This window comes from Panthera tigris, chromosome D3 (genome assembly GCF_018350195.1).
Source record: "Panthera tigris isolate Pti1 chromosome D3, P.tigris_Pti1_mat1.1, whole genome shotgun sequence".
NCBI classification, from domain to species: domain Eukaryota; kingdom Metazoa; phylum Chordata; class Mammalia; order Carnivora; family Felidae; genus Panthera; species Panthera tigris.
This window is the reverse complement of record NC_056671.1, coordinates 1,029,501-1,042,667: the sequence shown is the minus strand read 5'-3', so window position 1 is coordinate 1,042,667 and position 13,167 is coordinate 1,029,501. Positions and strand designations below refer to the sequence as shown.

The 13,167-nt window shown below is 57.4% G+C and overlaps 1 long non-coding RNA gene across 1 annotated transcript; it reads right to left on the bottom strand.

Moving 5' to 3' along the window:
- Positions 1-11,273: 11,273 nt before the first annotated feature.
- On the bottom strand, positions 11,274-12,545 carry LOC122232648. The gene is made up of 3 exons (XR_006210021.1): positions 12,064-12,545; positions 11,618-11,712; positions 11,274-11,393 (listed from the first exon to the last, which is right to left on the bottom strand). It is a non-coding gene; the product is annotated as an uncharacterized LOC122232648 (long non-coding RNA).
- Positions 12,546-13,167: the final 622 nt, after the last annotated feature.

Here is a 13,167-nt window from a genome sequence, read left to right as displayed (position 1 = left end):
GTGGACGCGTCACAGAAGAGGAGACGGGAGGTGCCCGGCTGACGAGCCGCCATGGGAGGCGGCAGACACGGGGCTCGTCCACACCACGTGCCATGAGGAGAGCGGGCGGAAGGCCACGTGTGCTCTCGTTACAAGACGGTCAAAACAGGGAAAACCATGACTCACAGAGCTATAAAAACGAAGAGGTGTTAAAGATTTTGCCCAAGGAGGAAACCAGGCAGATGTTAGAAAGTTGAGAAGAAAATTAAAAGGCACTCTTGGGGGCGCCCGGGGGGCTCAGTCGGTTGAGCGTCTGACTCTTGATTTGGGCTGAGGTTACGATCCCAGGGTCGTGGGTTCGAGCCCCGAGTCGGGCTCTTTGCTGGGGTCGCGGAGGCTGCTTGGGATTCTCTCTCCCTCTCTCTCTGCCCCTCCCCTGCTTGCGTTCCCTTTCTCTCTCCCTCTCTCAAAATAAATAAACTTAGAAAAAATACTGAAATGGATAAGTACATGGAGGAAAATCTGGGTTTTTCAGTGGGGGTGCAGGGGGGAGATCAGCGGGACACGGTGGATAAGAAAGGATTTGCGTGACTGTCCGTCACGTACAATTTACAGGCTCGTAGGTGGCGCGGGAGCCCCGCACGGAGCACTTCCGTCGGGGCCTCCGGCCGTGCGCCCTGAAGCTCGGATGCCAGTTTTAGAAAGTTCAAAAACAAGCAATACGGCTACATACACACGCACGCGTAGACACATACACACAGGTGCACATTGCACATACGCGAGCGTTGCTTTGCGGCAGCCAGCGAGTGACGCGACTTCGTGGGTGCATCTGACAGACGTGATGCTCTCTGGAAGGCGCCAGGCGCAGTGGGCTCCGTACGACCCACTTTTCCAAAGCCCAAGACCAGGTAACCCTCACCTACAGAGAAACAGGCCACGATAGTTCTCTGGCAGGGAGCGATGAGGGCACCCAAGAGCTTCTGGGGTCCGGGAAAACCCTGCGTCTTGCAGAGAGCACTGGTTACACCGAACACGTCTGTGAAATTATCCTTAGGATCAGTGCACTGGGGCGCCTAGGGGGCTCCGTTAGTGAAAGCATCCGACTTCAGCCCAGGTCGTGATCTCCTGGTTTGTGAGTTCAAGCCCCGCGTCGGGCTCTGTGCTGACAGCTCGGAGCCTGGAGCCCGCTTCAGATTCTGTGTCTCCCCCTCTCTTTGCCCCTCCTGCACTCACGCTGTGTGTGTGTGTCTCTCTCTCTCTCAAAAGTAAATAAACATTAAAAAAATAAAAAAGTAAAAAGATTAGCGCACTAACTGCGGATCAGTGACACCTGAATTAAGAGTTAAAGCAAAGGAACGATAAACACAAAATTGAGGCACTGACCACCTCCGAGGGGCTGAGAGAACTGGACGGGTCAGCGGCGGCTTTGAGGTCGTCCATATCTCACAATGCCTTTTTCTATGTGCTACAGACATTATTTTATATGTATCGAATCCTAATGAGAAGGTATTTAAAGCAAACATATGGGAATGTACAAGAAGTACTCTTGAATCTCTCACACTTAGTGTTTCTCTTCCCTCCGTGGCGAAAATGTACAGCCTTTAGAAAAAGTCTGATGCACAGCCACATGCACAGCACCTAGATTTAAAAAGAAAATTTTAATGTTTATTTAGTTTTGAGAGAGAAACAGAGACAGAGTGTGAGCTGGGGAGGGGCGGAGAGAGAAAGGGAGACACAGAATCCGAAGCAGGCTCCAGGCTCCCAGCTGTCAGCACAGAGCCCGACGCGGGGCTCGAACTCAGACCATGAGATCATGACCTGAGCCGCCCAGGCGCCCTCCTCCAAACGTTTTACAACCAAAGACCTGGTCCGGTCTTTGTCCTTGCAAAGACTGATCACTTACAGAGAACACCCAGCGCTCATCCCAACAAGTGTCCTCCTTAGTGCCCCTCGCCCATTTGGTCCACCCCCCAACCCAATAAATCTTTTAATCTGCGACAGCCCCCTTTTTCCCACACCTTTAACTCGGTGACGGGCTGGGACCCACCACCCTGCGACGGGTCCTGCAGGTAAAGGAGACCGGGGTCACACGGCGTAGACCGACCGGCTCTGGTGGGAGGAGGGACGTCTGGGCTGAAGCCCAAGAGGCGCCCAGGAGGCCCCTGGGGAGATGCCCGCTGGAGCGCCTGCGCTCGGGGGAGGAGCCGGGCCCGTGTGGGCGGGCCCGGGGGCGGGGCCAGTGCTTCGGGGGCGTGTCCAGTGGCGGGCGAGCCCGGCGTGGGCGGGGCCGGAGAGGGGACCGGCTGCCGGGGAGTCCCGAAGGGCCGCACGGGCCAGCTCACCACGGAGCAGAGTGGACACGTCAGGCACACACGTCGGGGCTGCACGGCCGCCTGACTCCCTGAATCACCTGCCGGGTATGCGCGTGTGCTGGGCGCTGATCTCAGCGTGTCGAACAGTCAGCTCCTTGATCCTCAGTCAGGACAGGCCGGGTCACACGTAGTAACAAACAACTCCCCGGAGCGCAGCGACTCAAAACCTTACCGCTTTATTGCTCGCTCCTGCTATGAGGTCGTTGCAGGGGTGGCGGGGGCTCCCCGGGGCCGCCTCAGATGCCAGGGGAAGCAGCTCGGGAGGAGCCGTCCAGAGCTCCAACACGGGGGCTAAAGCATTGCTCCTACTGACAGCTGGTCAGCCGGACCCGATTCGGGGCTCTGACCCCAAAAAGGCAGGAGGCGGGTGCCCACGGGGTGCCCAGCACCCAGGAAGCTGGAAGCATTCCAGTAGATTATGGCCCCATTTTACAGAGAAGAAACCAATTAAAAAGGATGAAAGTAAGTCGCCCAAGGCCCCACACCTGGTTACGGGAAGGGAGGGAGGGAGGGTTGGTGCCGGCCGAGGAGGAGGATGGGTGTGGTAGGCGTGTGGGTTCAGAGCTCAGCTCCCATCCTGGACACCCGCAGGAGAGCCTCGCCCTGCCCTGTCTGAAGGCTGGACTCCCGCCTCCGGACGCTTCTCCCAAGCCCGGGGGCTCTGGTGATGCAGGGCTTGGACCAGGGCCCCGAGGCCTCTGCCCGAGCCCCGGCTCTGCCCAGAGCCCCCATTTCCTCCCCCGAGGCAGCTGTCCTGTGGCATCTCTGTCCACACCTGGCAATGGCGGATGGGTCTCCGGTTCCTGGAGCCGGGTCCCTCCTGGGTGTGGCCAAGCGGAGGCCTGGGCCACAGGGGCCCCTAGTCCCCACCTCCGCTGCCCTCCCAGCACTGAATTCTGCAAGCAGGCCTCCTGTCTGGGCCCCAGCCCCAGCCCTGCCTTGCAGGCCTTGCGAGGCCCCTAAGGTCCAGTGATGCCTCTGGAGTAGGGCTCTGTTCCCCACCGGGATGCTGACTGGCGTTGGGTGACGGTAATGCTTACTTCATCAGGTCTGGGACATCAGACAGGGACAGCGCACGTGACCACTCACACGACAAATATCCTCCAACGGCTTCCTGAGGGCCAGGTACCGATGTAGCTTCTGGAAAATCCTCATGTCTTGGAGTGCTCGTTCCAGTGAGGGAGACACACGATAAACACCATGAGAAGTAAAGCATAAGGTCTGTTAGATGGCAAAAGGGGCCCTGGGAGAAAGGGGGCCTCACGGTCCTAAGTGGGGAGACCAGGACCTAGGGGAGAGCTGGGGGAGGACAGGTCCCTCCCGGCAGAGTGAAAGTTAGCGCAAAGGTCCTGGGGCAGGAGAACTGGCAAGAGCGCCACGGCCAGAGGAGGGACGCACGTGGCGTCCAGGGCCAAAGAGCTGGGTCCTGCTCGGGGCGACGTGGGCTTGTTGGGGGTTTTAAAGAACCGTATGCCTGTCTCCCACCTGGGTGAGGTCTTATGCTGGGCTGAATAATGTCCTCCAAGATTCATGTCGACCTGCAAACTCAGAATGTGGCCTTATTTAGAAAGAAGGTTTTGCAGATGTGCCGGTTAAGATGAGGTCATGTTCAATTGAGATGTTTCTAAATCCAGTGATGGGTGTTCTTACGACAAGAGGAGAAACACAGACCCAGAGAAGCCACGTGGAGACAGAGGCAGCGATGGGAGGGATGCAGTCACAAGAAAGGGACACCCGTGGCCCCCAGAAGTTCAGGAGGGCGCACAGCCCTGCCACACCTCGGTTTAGGGCTCTGGCCTCCCGAGCTGCGAGAGGAGTCATTGTACTTCAGCCTCCAGTTTGTGGTGACTTGTTAGGGACACTCACGCAGGGGGGAGAAATGGCCAGATCCTGGATCTGTTTTGAATCTAGAGCCGACGGGATTTCCAGATGTGCTCGAAAGGGCGGGTCAAGGACACCGGGAGCAGCAGGAAGGGTGGAGCTGGCACCCCACGGGAAGCATCAGGGGCTGCGGTGGGGGTTGTTGCCGGACTGTCAGCCGTGCCCGGGACCAGCAGGGAGCAGCCGAGATGCCCCGGCAGAGGCTGCCCAAGCAGAGGCCCCTCAGTGGGCACCAATCACCATCCCTACCTCGGCTGAGTCCCCACCTAACGACAGGGGAGCTGGCGGGAAGCGCAGGGCGCCGGGGCCAGACGATGCCTCCCGGGCTTCTCTTCCGCCCCAGATGCGGGCCCCCGGGCCTGGCCCGGGTGGGTCTCTGTCGTGCTCGCTTTGTGGCCATTCCCGTAACGGCCAAGCGTAGAGAAACCAAATATCCGTCAACTGACGGTTAAAAACAAAGGGTCTACCCACAAAGGGGAATATTATTCAGCAGGAAACAGGGATTGAGGCCCGACCCAGCTCCCGTGCAGACAAAGCACCACAGCTCACGCGGCACGAAAGACGCCAGATGCAAAAGACTGCGTAGCGTGTGATCCCTCCCACAGAGTGCTCAGAGCAGGGCCACGGACACAGAGGGGGGATTGGGGGTTGTCAGGTGAGCGACTGTTCATGGGGATGGGGTTTCTTCTGTTGGGGATGGAAGTGTTCCGGAGTTCGTGGTGGTGGTGATCGCACAGCTCTGAACATACTAAACGCCGCGGAAATGTTCGCTTTAAGATTGTGAATTCTATGGTATACGAGTCATAACGTACATTTTTTCAGTTTACTTTTATTTATTTTGAGAGTGGGGGAGGGGCAGAGAGGGAGGGAGACAGGATCCCAAGTAGGCTCCTCGCTGACAGCCGAAAGCCTGATGCTAGACTCGAACTCTCCACCAGGCTGCCCCTGTAGTTAAAAGAAAATGGATGGGGCACCTGGGGGGCTCAGTCGGTTAAGCGTCTGACTCTTGATTTCGGCTCAGCTCATGATCTCACGGTCGTGACATTGAGACCTGCATCCGGCTCCTGGCTGACAGCTGCTTGGGATTCTGTCTCTCCTCTCTCTGCTCCTTCCCTGCTGTCTCTCTCTCTCCGCCCCCCTCCCTTCTCTCTCAATAAATAAATAAACCTTTATTTTTTTTTAATTTTTTTAACGTTTTTTAATTTATTTTGGAGACAGAGAGAGACAGAGCATGAACGGGGGAGGGTCAGAGAGAGAGGGAGACACAGAATCTGAAGCAGGCTCCAGGCTCTGAGCCGTCAGCCCAGAGCCCGACGCGGGGCTCGAACTCACGGACCGCGAGATCGTGACCTGAGCTGAAGTCGGCCGCTTAACCGACTGAGCCCCCCAGGCGCCCCAATAAATAAACCTTTAAAAAAGAGTCTGGCAGGGCGCCTGGGGGGCTCAGTCGGTTGGGCGTCCGACTTCGGCTCAGGTCACGATCTCGCGGTTCGTGGGTTCGAGCCCCGCATCATCGGGCTCTGTGCTGACGGCTCGGAGCCTGGCACCTGCTTCCGATCCTGTGTCTCCCTCTCTCTCTGACCTCCCCCACTAGCACTCTGTCCCTGTCTCTCTCTCAATAAATAAATAAGCTTTAAAAAAAGAATCTGGGGCCTCTGACATCGGTGCTGGGTCACACCAGCCCCGTGGCGCACGGACGCCAGACTCACATCCAGGGTCACACGTGCTAGTGGGAGACCCTGGGCCAGTTGGCCCTTGGCTTTCTCACCTGTGAAATGGGGAGGGTGGCAGGACCACCGCTCAGAGCAGAACCTGCCCCTCAGAGCACCTCCCCCAGGCCAGACCCTCGCTCAGGACACGTCTGGGTTTTTTGGGGGGTGGTTCCATGGTACAAGACCACCGGTTCACTGAACCCGGGAGCAGCTCGGTGGCATTTAGCACGTCCAGCGTTGTGCACCCGCCACGTCTATCTGGTTCCAGAACATTCTCCCCACCGCAAAATAAAGCCCTGGGCCCGTGAGCAGTCACTGGTCACTGGCCTCCTGCTCCGGGCCCCGGCAGCCACCAACCTGCCTGTCTCTGCCCTTACCCATCCCACACAGGCCACGGAGTGGGCTGTGCAGCATGTGACCTTTGACCTTCTGGCGTTTGAGCCTGCCAGCGTCCGACAAATAGACCCGTCTCCACACGGTTATGTAATCTGTCCTTCTCAAAAAAGTCTAACCCGACCTCAGATGTACTGCCCGGAGGGATCTTGGTTTGTGGTACTCCTCAGCCTGGAGTTACTCTGTTTATACTATGAAAATCCATGAATTCAGCAACCCACTTGGGGCTAAACAATTCACAGGAGCCCGCACCTGCCTCGGTGCCCGCCAGCACAGAGCGGGGTGCGAAGGCAGCGAGGGTGTGGAGGGCCCTGGGGTGCTCCTGGAGTCTGGCGGGGAGGGGAGGGGGGGGCAGGAAGCAGGTGGGGAGGGGAGGCAGGAGGGGGCATCGACGTAGGCCCGGAGAAACACCTGGACGGCAGGTGAGGCAGCGAGGCCAGGTTGGGAGAATTCTGGGGCTGGGGCCCAGGGCTGGGTGGGGGGGGGGACTCTGACGCAGCCCCAGCCCCTGGCCTGTCCCTGTCCAAGCCCTGTGGTGACTCAGGCCGGCCGGGTTTCTGCATACCTGTAAGATGTCCTGCCAGGCGCGTGACTGTCTGTCCTCCCTCAGCAGGGCGGCTCAAGTCCGAGTCAGGCTGAGTCACCCCTCCAGGCCCTCCGCTAAGGCCTTCTGCGGGACCAGTCCAGGCTTCAATGGGGAGCTGCTGGAGGGTAAGTACTGGAACCCTCCGTGTGGGAGGAGATGCCGGGGGAAGCGTGCGGTCTCCGTGCCCGCCGGTGGCTCAGTCCTTTTTCCTCCAGGCCCTGGAGGACGCTGGCACCAGACCTGCCTGAGGGCCCCGCCCACCTGCCCCCAGCCCGGGAGACCCTCCCTGTCCCCCCCAGCCCCTGCCAGCCACCAGCCTGCTTTCTGTCTCTGGACTTGCCCAGTCCCGACATTTCACGCAAAAGGAATCCTACAAGGCGCGGCCTTTGGGATCTGGCTTCTCACTTCCCAGGATGCTTTCCAGGTTCATCCACACGGCGTCACGTGTCAGTGCCTCCCTTTAAAATGAACTTCATGGGGTGTAACTCATATCCATGACTTAAAAAAAATTAATGTTTATTTTTGAGAGAGGAGAGAGTGAGCAGGGGAGGGGCCAAGAGAGAGGGAGAGAGAGAATCCCAAGCAGGCTCCACACTGTCAGCCCAGAGCCCCACGTGGGCTCCCACCGACTGTGAGATCGTGACCTGAGCCACAGTGGGACACTTAGCCGACTGAGCTACCCAGGGGCCCCTCCTTCGTGGTGAAATGCTAACATCGCAGTGCGTCTTAAGCCATGTGTCCAGCACGACCTCAGTCACCACAGGACACGTCCGTCCCCCCGAGACCCAGGGATCCCTCTGCCCCAGAGCAGGGATCCGGTCTCGTGGTCGCGGTGACCGAGCCCCGCCAGTGGACGCTGACGTCCGTCGGGGTCTCTGTGTCCAGCTACCTGTACTGTGCATGGAGAGTTTTAAGGCTCGTCCACACGGGTGCTGGACTCGGTCTAGACCCTCGGGTTGTTGAGAATATTCCCGCAATTTGTTTTTCCTTCTCTTGCTGATGGACATTCGTTTCCAGCTCTGGGCTGTTAGCTGCAGTGAACCTTTCCTGTGCAGGACTTGGGGATAGGATTTCTGGGTTGTTGGGGAAGTTCATGCTTTGAGTTATAAAGCTACCAGAATTCTCTGCCTGGAGGGACACAGGTGTAGCCCTTCCCTCTGGGCCCGGGTCTGGAGGGGGCTGGCGGGCCAGGCCAGGGCGGGAGAGCCGGGAGCCTCCTTGGAAGCCCTCAGGCTGTCACCTTCCCACCTGTAGGGGTCCAGGAGGTGTAGTCCCACCCCACCCCCTCCCAGCATTTCAGAACCAACACCACCTCCAGAGCAAAGGCAGGGGTGGGGTTGGGGGACATCCTTCCCTTGCTTAAGCAGAGTCTGAAGGCCTGAGATCTAACCTGTGCCCTGAGAAGCTTTGCCTACATTCCCCCGGGGGAAGTCAAAGCCCTTTCCAGAATGAGCTCTGACTTCAGTAGCGCTTCCCGAGGGCAGGAGTCGGCTTGGGACCCGGGGGCAGGGAGGTGCCCTGTCGTTCTGGAGGACTCTTCTAGAAGAAGCTGGCTCCTCTCCATTGCTCTACTTAATTCTCTGTGGGGCCTCTCCCACTTTCCAAGGAGGTAACTGAAACGCCCGGCGCCTGGAGGGGACCCACCTCATCCCTCTCTGCTACCGGAGCCAGGTGGTGAGGGGGTGGTCAGGGTGGGGGAGGACGCTGCCCCCAGGCCCCCCCTCCCCGCCGGCAAAGTGTCAGCCAGGTCTGGGGAGCAGGGAGCCTTGTGGGCAGGGCGGCAGGGACAGGACTTGAGTGGAACTCCTGGTAAGGACGGTAGTGTGCCCTCTCACTGTCCTACCGCAGTGTCATTTGCTAGGCCGACCCGAGGACCGCTTAGCAATTCCAGGCGAGGGTCGGCGCACAGCTTCCCCGGAGGGCCGGGTGGCAAATACGGCTTCGCCACTGCACAGACCATTGCAGTAGCCCTGCAGATGCGGCCCGAAGCAGCCGCGCACAGTAAACAGGCTGGGCTGGGTCTAGATAAGGTGAGGACCTCAAACCACCCGAACGGGTCAGAGGACCCGGACGGACGTCTTTCCAGAGAAGACAAACGAACGCCCAGCGCTCGCACGAGAAGATGCTCATCTTTAGGGAAATGCAAATGAACACCGGGGCGAGAAACCACTTCACGCCCGCTTGGGTGTCTATTTTTAAGAACTCAAAAAATAACAAGTATTGGTGAGGATGGGGAGCGAGGGGAGCCCCCGTGCACGCGCGGCGGGAGTGCAAACTGGGGCCACCGCTGTGGGAAACAGTATGGAGGCTCCTCAAAGGAGTGAAAATAGAAGTACCCGGTGATCCAACCCTGCCACCTGTGTGGACGTGCCCCACAGAGTTGAAAGCAGGATGCTGAGATATTTGTACATCCCTTGTTCACAGCAGCCTTATTCACAACAGCTAAAATGTGGAAGAAACCCCAGGGTCCATCGCCGTATGAATGGACAACGGACAATCAGAATGTGGTCTCTCCCCATAACGCAATACTATTCAGCCTTGGAAAGAGAAAGAAATTCTGGGACACCTGGCTAGTTCAATCCCCACATGAGGCACAGAAATTATTTAAAAGAAAAAAAAAAAAAAAGGAGGGGCACCTGGGTGGCTCAGTCGCACTTGGGTGGCTCAGTCGGTTAAGCATCTGACTTTGGCTCAGGTCATGATCTCACAGTTTGTGGGTTCCAGCCCCGTGTCGGGTCCTGTGCTGACAGCTCGGAGCCCGGAGCCTGATTCGGATTCTGCGTCTCCCTCTCTCTCTGATCTTCCCCCGCTCGCACTCTGTCTCTCTCAAAAATACATAAAACCTTAAAAAAAAAAAAAAACCCTTTTTTTAAAAAAAGGAGATTCTGACACCCGCGACTACACGGACGAACCCGAGGACACGACGCGAAGGCAAAGGAGCCGTCATGAGAGACAAACACCGCGTGACTCCCCATCCGTGAGGGCCTAGAGCAGACAGAGGGTAGAAGTGGGCGCCGGGGGCTGGGGTCAGTGTGGGGTGGGACAGAGCGTCAGTCAGTCCGGGAGGCCGAGAAAGTGCTGGGGGCTGACGGTGGCCGCAGGGCGGTGCGGGTGTCGTTGGTGCCCCTGAACTAGACGCTTGAAAATGGCTGAGATGGTAAATTTGCAAGTTATGTTTGTTTCCTGTTTTTGATGTTTATTTATTTTTTTTTGAGAGAGAGAGAGAGAGAGAGAGAGAGAGAGCATGAGCAGAGGAGGGGCAGAGAGAGAGGGGGAGAGAGACTCCCAAGCAGGCTCCAGGCTCTGAGCTGTCAGCACAGAGCCCGACGTGGGACTCGAACCCACAAACCATGAGATCATGACCTGAGCTGAGGGACACTTAACCGTCTGAGCCACCCAGGCGCCCCCATCCAGCAACCACCTTTACCGGCCTGCTGGGCCCTTCCTTAATGAATTAAATACACCTCCAGTCCCTGATTGGTCCATATTTCTAGGAGAGTTTTTAACTTTTTGAAAATTACATGCGACACCCTGGGAGTCACAGTGACACGAGAATGCGGACTTCCATGTGTTTTAGGGCACACGGACCACCCCACACCCCAGCGTCCGCGACAGACATCACGGACTGATCACAGACCCCTCCTCACTCTCGCTCGCGCCGTAAGGCCCTGGGGACCCACCTCCAGGTCCTTTGAAACGACAGCCACTCGCCCTTCCTCTTGTGGGAGGTGACGGCGGCACTAGAGCCCTGTCTGGGCGGGTGTCATCTCCGCGGAAGGTGGAGTGTTTCTGTACGTTGAGCGAGGGGGTCTTTCTTGGGATCAGTCTGAAACTTCGTTCAACTTCCTTTTAAAGTTTCCTCACTGCTGGGGCTCCTGGTGGCTCGGTCCGGTAAGTATACAGCTCTTGATCTCAGCTCAGGTCCTGATCTCCCAGTTCATCAGTTCGAGCCCCACGTCGGGCTCTGCACTGACAGCACGGAGCCTGCCTGGGATTCTCTCTCTCTCTCTCTCTCTCTCTCTCTCTCTCTGCCCCTCCCCCACTCGTGCTGTCTGTCTCACTCTCTCTCTCTCAAATTAAATAAATAAACATTTTTAAAAAATAAAATAAAATATTCACACACCGGGGCACCCGGGTGGCTCAGTCTGCTAGGCTTCCGACTTCGGCTCAGGTCCTGATCTTATGGTTCATGAGTTCGAGCCCCACGTTGGGCTCTGCGCTGACAGTGCTGAGCCCGCTTGGGATTCTCTCTCTCCCCCTTTCTGCCTCTCCCTCTCCCTCTCTCTCTCTCAAAATAAATAAATCAACTGAAAAAAATAAAATAAAAACATAAAGTTTCCTTACTGTTTGCTGGGTCTCGGGCAGAACACTGGAGGGCAGAGATGGACAGGACCGAGTCCTTGCTTTGGAGACGGATGCGGTGCAGGAGCCAGAGGGGGTGCGGGTTTAAATCCTCGAGCGGCCGCATAGCTGTGTGACATGGGGTGAGTCACTTCACTTCTCTGGCCCTCAGTTTCTCCTCCCTGAGGTGAGTGGGAATAGGGATCAAACCTACCCCCGAGGGTCACTGTGGCTGTGAGAGCCACTTCCTGTAGTGTTGCCTACAGGCAGCCCCTGCAGGCATAGTTCTCGTTCGGACCCTTTGGTAGGAGAGGGCCGCCCCGGACGGAGGGTCAGGGTGCCTGCTCACTCACCCTCAGCTGGGAATGTACGCCCAGGAAACCTTGTGAGTTCTGATCTGGAGGTCACAGCAAAAGGTAGTGAGGGCACAGCTTTGCAGATAAGGAATCTGAATAATGAGGGTATGAGCACCGACAATGAGAGAAGTGACCAACAGGGCCCGAGGAGGTGGAATTGGGTGCCTTGGGGGGCCTCCCCTTGGGGGCTCAGTGACCTGTTCCAAATGCAAAGCCTCCCCCCACCCCAGCCCGCCCCTAACTTCACTGTCCTTCCCGGAAAATCTCTTTCCCAGGGCGGGCTGGGCTCGTGCCCCGGGGACTAGCCCCCTCCGGCAACCCTGTGCCCCCACCCTCTGTCCTGCCTATTCTTCACACTCTCCTCTGATGCAATTTCATGACCTTTTGTGCAATTATCACCCCTCTTATCTCCCCATCTCCACCCACTCCCGAAGTCCTCTTACTCTGCTCCCGCAGCTCTGGGGGGCCTGGGCAACGCAGTTGGTCCTGGACAACGGAGGGAATGGAAAGCGACCCCAGGCGTGCCGTGGCTGACCTCATACTGAAAAACAAGGGGCTTGGCCAGGAGACCCCCTGTCCCTCCCAGCTCTGGTGGCCTCTGGCCGCAGTCCAGTGTCAGGAACCTGTGTGTCCTGGAGCCTGAAGAAGGACCTGGGTGCAGGCCCAGGGTTTCCAGGAGATGCTAAGTGGGATTCCTTCCAGGGGAGCAGGAAGTATGGCTGCTGGGTGGCTCTGTGAAGGCAGTGGGGGGTGGGGGGGGCTGCTTGTTGGAAGCATCCACAGGCTGGTGCGACCACTCGGGGCCATTACTGCAGGCTGAGGGCAGTGAGGGGGTTGTGGGTACTCTGCATTTACAAAAGCAGTAGTTGAGCATAAGAATATTTCACCCTAGTGGCGCCTGGGTGGCCCAGTGGGTTGAGTGTCCGACTTCGGCTCAGGTCTTGATCTCAGGGTTCGTGAGTTCGAGTCCTGTATCAGGCTCTGTGCTGAAGACGTCTTTGGTGTAAAAAGGTGATTTTATTAAAGCTCAGGGACAGGACCCGTGGGCAGGAAGAGCTGCGCTGGGGTTGTGAGGGGTGACTGGTTACATCCTATGGAGCTGAGAGAGGAAAAGTCAAGGGGAAGTTTCTTAAAGGGATTTCGTAGGCTGAAGGAGACCCACAGATCACTGGAGGCCTGGCTGTTGTCAAGCTAAGGCTGTTTTCCTTCTAGCAAAGCATTAGCATTAAGACAGTACTAAGTTCCTGGATGTTAGGCTATTGATAAGATGGCCCTTTTCTCCAGATATTACTAAGATGTTTGTAAACTGATGGAGAAGTTATCAGTTTAACCATTTGTTTTCTGTCCTTTCCTTTGTCCTTGGACAGCCAGGAGTGCCAGAGGATTGTCACACAGGTCCCACCTGAGGGGGGCAGGGCGGGTGTTGCTAGGTCCTGCTTGCTCTCCGCTTGCCTTATGCTCCCTCATCACTTTGACCCTTCCCGAAGCAGCCACTGTTAACAGTTTCCTGTGTGAGAATCTGGCTCTTTGCCCTGCTTGGGCACATC